This window comes from Pavona decussata, unplaced genomic scaffold (assembly GCF_977016875.1).
Source record: "Pavona decussata unplaced genomic scaffold, jaPavDecu1.1 SCAFFOLD_67, whole genome shotgun sequence".
In the NCBI taxonomy this organism is placed as follows: Eukaryota; Metazoa; Cnidaria; class Anthozoa; order Scleractinia; family Agariciidae; genus Pavona; species Pavona decussata.
This window is the reverse complement of record NW_028145486.1, coordinates 3,114,677-3,121,117: the sequence shown is the minus strand read 5'-3', so window position 1 is coordinate 3,121,117 and position 6,441 is coordinate 3,114,677.

Sequence of the window (6,441 nt, the reverse complement as noted above, 5' to 3'; positions counted from 1 at the left end):
TGGAACGTCAGTAGGTGGTATATACGTCTCTGGTTGTTAACCTGATTGGTCAACGAAGTCCAGATGTTATTGGTCAATGGTCAAACGCGTGAATTGCAAGCGCTTATGGTTCACAAGCTCGTTATGTCAAGCTCCTAGTTACTGCTATTTATTACCCAGTAGCCACGATTGGGGCGCAGTCTCGCTCAGCAAGGAAAACATAAACAAATCCGAGATGGTTCATGATAAATTGTTGTTTGATTTGTTGCAAACGTCAATCTGGGAACAAGCCCTCAAAAGGGCTAAATACATGCTGCAAAGAGAACAAATGCGCAGGCCAGTGGCTTAGTAACCTTGGCAAAGATCACCAGCGAAAATCTTCCCTGGATTAAACTCTGTCTTAAATGGTTGCATTACAGTTGATACTTTTTTGTGTTGATTAGGTAAAGGGAACATACCTTAGTTACAGCTATCTTTATTCTCTTGACTAGTATGTCTATAATCTGTTAATATTGTAATGAGACTGAAGAAAACGCATTCACACTAGGGAATGAAAGTGTTGTGGATGATGTAGAGTATCTTGTCTAACATAGTTTTAGTTAACTCGCTTAAATAGTTTTGTGAACTGAATGGCGAAAAAAATTGTTTCATTGTAAAAAGCAATGATTTTGATTGTTTGTATTTTTTAATTAATGTATTTAGATAAAGGCGTTTTGATAAAATTGTAGCCTTCAATATCAACGCAAGTAGAATATAAACCGTTGCTGACATTTGTTAGCTCTGTTACTCCCAAAGCCAAACCATTAGTCTTGTTTTTTATTCTAGATTTAGTAGTAGAGTCTGGCCATTCAAAGGAAAGTAAGTGAGCAGTACTTTCCTTGGTGTCCGTTTAAAAGAATTTTGGGAGCTTTTCTAGTAAAAATTGTTATCAGGGCTAGATTCTAAAATTTAGTAAGTTCTGAGGAGTAGGAAAACTTTAACTAGATAAGTATGTTACATGTAACAAGATATAAAAGATTTCAATTAAAATCTTGACAGGAAAAATCGAAGAATTTTTCGCCTTGTTTTGTTTCAAGGTCATCAATACAATACAAATCATGTGTAACCTGCTGTTAGTCTGGGATTCATGTGAACCTTTGCTTTTTGAATCCCTAATATGTATAAATAGATATGATATACTTTGAAATTTAGTTACAACAATAGACCCTTATCACTCGGTGGCCATGTTGAGTCTCGGGAGAAAAAAAATGTTTTGTTTTCGCACGGCAAGCCTCGGCCAGACGCGAATCCAGTGCGAGGCTGGCCGTGCAAAAACAAAGCTTTTTATTCTCCTGAGACTCAACATGGCCGCCGTGTGATAAAGGTCTATTAAAATTGTTTTAGGCATTCGTAAGGTTTTGTACTTTTTATATGGCTTGTTACTTACTCTTGTATGAAGCCAAAAGATAAGTATTATGTAATAGAAAATAGGTATTAGATGAGTACAGTATTTTATATGTAGCGAGATACGAGAGCTGCCATATAATGTTGTAAGGAATCGAGGTATTTTTATAATTAAAATTGTTTAAGGCATTCTTAATATTTTATACTTTTTATATGGTTAGTTACTCACCCTTGTATGAAGATAGATAAGTATTATGTAACAGATAATGTGTATTAAATAAAGCATTTTATCGAATTTCACATGTAACAACATACGAGATTTACAGTAGAATGTTGAATCGAAGTATTTGTATTGTATTGTATTTCAATCGAAACATACAACTTGTTAGCATTGGATTCATGTAGTTAGCCTCGGCTTTTTGAATAGGTGATATGTACAGTTCGACTGATTGATTTATACTTTAGATGTGAATTTAACATTTTCAAAAATTGTTACAGCCATTCGGCTTTATTTTTATACTTTTTTATATAACGTGCCATTTGCTGTTGTTGTACAGGAAGCCAATAAAATTGGAAATTGTTTTGTACAAAAACAAGTGTCATTTCACCTGGCGTAGACTGACGCATGTTTCCTAAATTAGCGACAAAATATCCATTTCCATCATACTGTAAACATCTCAGTCATAGGCCCCGGAGCCCGTTCTTCTCAAGGTCCGTAAACGCAGCTGTCCCACGAAGTAGTTTCTTAGATAATGCAGTCGACTCCCCATAACTTGAACCCTCGCTAACTCGAACCTCCCGCTAACTCGAACCAATTTTCCTTTCCTTTCAAGTCATTTTCTATTAAATAAATATAATTTTACTCTCGATGACTCGAACTCCCGATGACTCGAACTTTTTTCAATTTCCCTTGAAGGTTCGAGTTATCGGAGGTCTACTGTATTTATATAACTTGCTCAAAGTGTTTCGTAATACTATCAGCAGTTCAAATATGCAGCGTTCAAAGAACGTTTTGCACATACAGTCCACTCCCAATAAGTCGAACCTTCAAGAGAAATTGAAAAAAGTCCGAGTTATCGGGAGTTCGAGTTATCGTGGGTAAAATTATTTAGAAAATGACCTGAAAGAAAAGGAACATTGGTTCGAGTTAGCGAGGGTTCGAGTTATCGGGAGTCGACTGTAAAGTGGTCTTCGGCGGGCCCAGTAAGCTATCGGGACTTTCGAGGAAGGGGCCCATGAGAAGGGTTGTATTCTCCGGGGTTGGGGTGGGTGGGAAGAGCTTCTTTTCGGGGAGGTTTGTTTACTGGAATTTAATGTTGACGATCAGAGCGACAAAGGGCTAACGCTCGAAACGACAGCTTTCGAATCTCTTTCCTCGCCCCACCAACGTAGCACCACAGTTTCTTTCCTTGAAGCCCAGGCAGTTTTGGAAACAGAGATTCTGTAGTTTTATTCGTTATGACTACACAGTAAAAAGTTCGAAAACTAAAATGAAATTGAACGGACAGCCTTAAAATAGTTTCCAGTATGCCACAGTTTTAGCGTATTTTTTTAAAACCCTGGCTGAACCATCAAACCTTTTCGTCCAACATCGTGTTGGAAGAACATGGCTGTTTTTAATTACTGTTTCGCCGCTTCTCTCAACTTTTTTTTTTATTTAAGTTTGATCATTTAGCCACCTTTACCAACAAAGCTTGCGTGATCGAGAAAACCCTCCCCAGCCAATCAGAAACAGAATTTTTGTGACTTCCCAACTCTTCACGTCATAATTTCAGCAGCATTGCGCAAAAGCATTGTATGACCTCATTTTGTTCGATGTTTGGCCGAACATTGTTTGCTCGTTTAGCCACCGAGCGTTTTGTGTTACTAACGCGATGTTGGACTAGGAAGTACATGTAGTTAGCCTCGTCGGGCAGGCGCTTGAAAACTATGCGATGCGCGAAGGAGGAAGACAAAAAAATATAGGGCGCACGAGGGAAGAAGTCTCCCTCCCTCGCGCTCCACGCTCTTTTTTCGCGCCCTATATATTTTTCTTGCGCCTGTCACGCAGACTAGGAGCTAGGTCACGTCACGTACATGCGCAAAGAAAGTCGAGCCTCTGTTTTTCAAGTTCTCCTCCAAGGCCGTCGAGTCGGGGATAATCCGTTAAATCCTGCCGGGCTCCGTGGGAAATAAGGCCTATTTGCCAAATAGATAAAGCACTCGTTTGTGTTGACTGTTGTTGGGTCATTTTGCCAATCTGGGAATTATATGGTTTTATCTCTTGATTTATTCGACAAGGGATAGAAGTCTGAGAGGACAAGGCCGACGTTTGATCGATAAAACTGCCTCACACTCTAGCGTTTCAGCTTTAGACGACGTTGGGAATCAACGGGAAGATTACTGGATTTGTCCGCTTCTAAATTGTTTCTTCATTTTACTGTTACTGTTGCATGGTCTTTTTTTTCGATTCGGGAATCGAAGCAGTTTGCGGCCCTCAGGGTGTTCTCATATCTTTGAGTGCTAACATTTCAGGCCATTGAGTGTAGTACTATCGAAGAATTTGGCTAGCTGGTTTATTATACTTTGTGCCCGCTTCTGCTAACTCAATAAATGGAATAAGTTTTGGATCTTCAACTAACTTTGAAAAGAACATGTACTCGGGCTTTCGCGTCATTTTCAGTTTCAAAATCAAACTCGACATTTGCACAAAACCCACTTGAGTATTTTCATCGTCAAGAAAAACTGTCCAGATAGCGACTTTCATGTTTCATGCGAGGATAATTTTCTCCTTTGGTTTTGCAATCACTTTTCTGTTTCTTGTGATATTTTGCCGGTGCGAATATCTGGTGGTAAGTTCTTTGTTGTGCTTGATAAATAAAAAGTGCCTGGAATCATTCTGTTTGTGTACGTTAATGTCTCTGTTGAGAAACCTAAAATGGTTATGACAATTTTCTGTTTAGGAAAAAAAGCCCCAAACTTTGGTGACCTCGTTCAAAACAATCTTCAAACAAAAAAGTAATCGGTTTCTGTTTTAATCATCACAAGCGCCGTGTTCAACCTTGTAGTGAACGCGCCGACTGTTCAAACGCTCTGTTTCACACCAGTTAAAAGAAGAATACAATTTTAACAGCTTTCCTTGCACCTAATGCGCAGGCTTACCGAGCGAGTCGCTCCCAGAGTCCCTCGGCTCGACTAACCGCTCACCAAGGTGCCGGAGGATTCTGGGTACGAAATTAAGTGAAGCAAACACCTCAAGTGTAATGGGAAGGTCATAGGTTGGACGCCTGTCACCGGGGCCCCGAATTCGGATTTCCTCTTTGCACAGAGACGTATGCCTGTGTCATCAACTGAAAAATTGATCTATTATTTATTCACCAGGCTAAAAACATAACGGGCCAGTTATTTAAACAGAGTCTAACTTAGGCCGCGGCTTAAGACAATCAGTGAGCCTCTAAATCTGTTTATAAGTGGGTTTATTTTACGTAGATAAATAGTTTTCTGGTCTGGGATGCAAGCCTTCTTGTTACCATCAGCAGCAGACAATGTTTAGATATGACTGTTGGCAAAATTGAAAATGGCTTAGAACGTGGTTTTGTTAAACACCGTCTAAACTGTGTTTCAATAACTGACCCGTTGACATGTCCAGTTTCTTTCACATCAAAACAGGTGTAGTTGGTACGCAAATGATGGCTTTAGCTGGTAATCTGAGTCAATGCTGCTACTGAATATCAATGGCCAGGGATTAGTAAACGAACAAAAGTTGTAAGTAGTATATGTGACACATTTAAAATGCGCCTGAAAGCTTTTGTAATATTAACAAGAATGAATGGAAATGCATTTAACCCGCGGTAAGGTAAATTTGCATATCGATTATAACAGCAAACGCGAGAGAAATCATAACTGCCGCTCATAAACCCTCCCGATTATAGGCCCATCTACCTGTAAACCAAACAAGATGCCCGGCTAATGGCATTAACACGGAATGCTTAATGTAGCCCCAATTATTTCCCATTGTATGTTTCGCAGATATTTAAAAACTACCCTCCCTTCGCAATTGAAATAATTGAATGGTTTTATTCAGAGAGACTGCGTGATATTTTATCGTTGTGTTACTGGGAATCATACCGGGAATAACTCTGCAATAACGTCATGACGCCGCTGAACTGGTCTGGCTTCCTTCGCTTTGAATTATTCGATCTGTTTGTGAAAGGGTAGTTTCTTCGCTGTGAACTCTCCCAATTTCCACCGTTTTAACTGTCGAGTACTACCTAGAAGTTATTATTTCGATTTACCGCTTGAAAAAGATTTGTTTTCTTTCTGAAAACGGCAGATCAGAGCCTTAAATTCAGACATGTGGCCGACATTGAACGAAAACAACTTTTCCAAATGATGATTTGCGTTGACGTCACACAGGTAGAGATAAGTGTGTAAGTGGGTCCCCTCCCTCGTGATATACGCGCCGATAATGGATTTGATTGGGCCGTTTTTGTTTAAGACAATCAGAAAAATACATCCCTACTAGGGGAGGACATATTTTAATGCATAAATTAATGTGTCGATTTGTGACTACCACAAAGAAAATAAAAAAAAAAGATACCCGACCCCAAACCTAGACACGGCCTGCCCCTGCGGGCATTCTGTGTAAAAATACATCCGATTATAAGCCCCCCCGGATATAACCCCACCTCCAGCTTTCTTCGGTTTGAGTGATATTAAGCACTTTCACAGAACTCTGTACTACCGTAAAGTTCCGATAGTAACGACCCTCCGAAAGTAACGTCAAAACTTTGTGGCTTCTAATAAATCCCGAAAACAGCGAGCCCCCGGAAGTAGCCCCCCCCCCCCCCCGACGAAAGTAGCGAGTCCCCCAAAGAGTTTCCAATCCATAGTACGGCTTATATCTTCGTGCATTGACAAATTGATCACGATATCATTATTCATCATTCGTCCTTGACATCAGTTCATTCAAACACTCTTCTTTTGCTGACGGTGTGAACTGGTATCACTGGAAGGGTTATTACTAATACTCTGTTAAACGAGCCGAGATGAAAATCAAGCCAGTCAATGCTTAAAATTGAGCAACCTTGCAACCTTGCA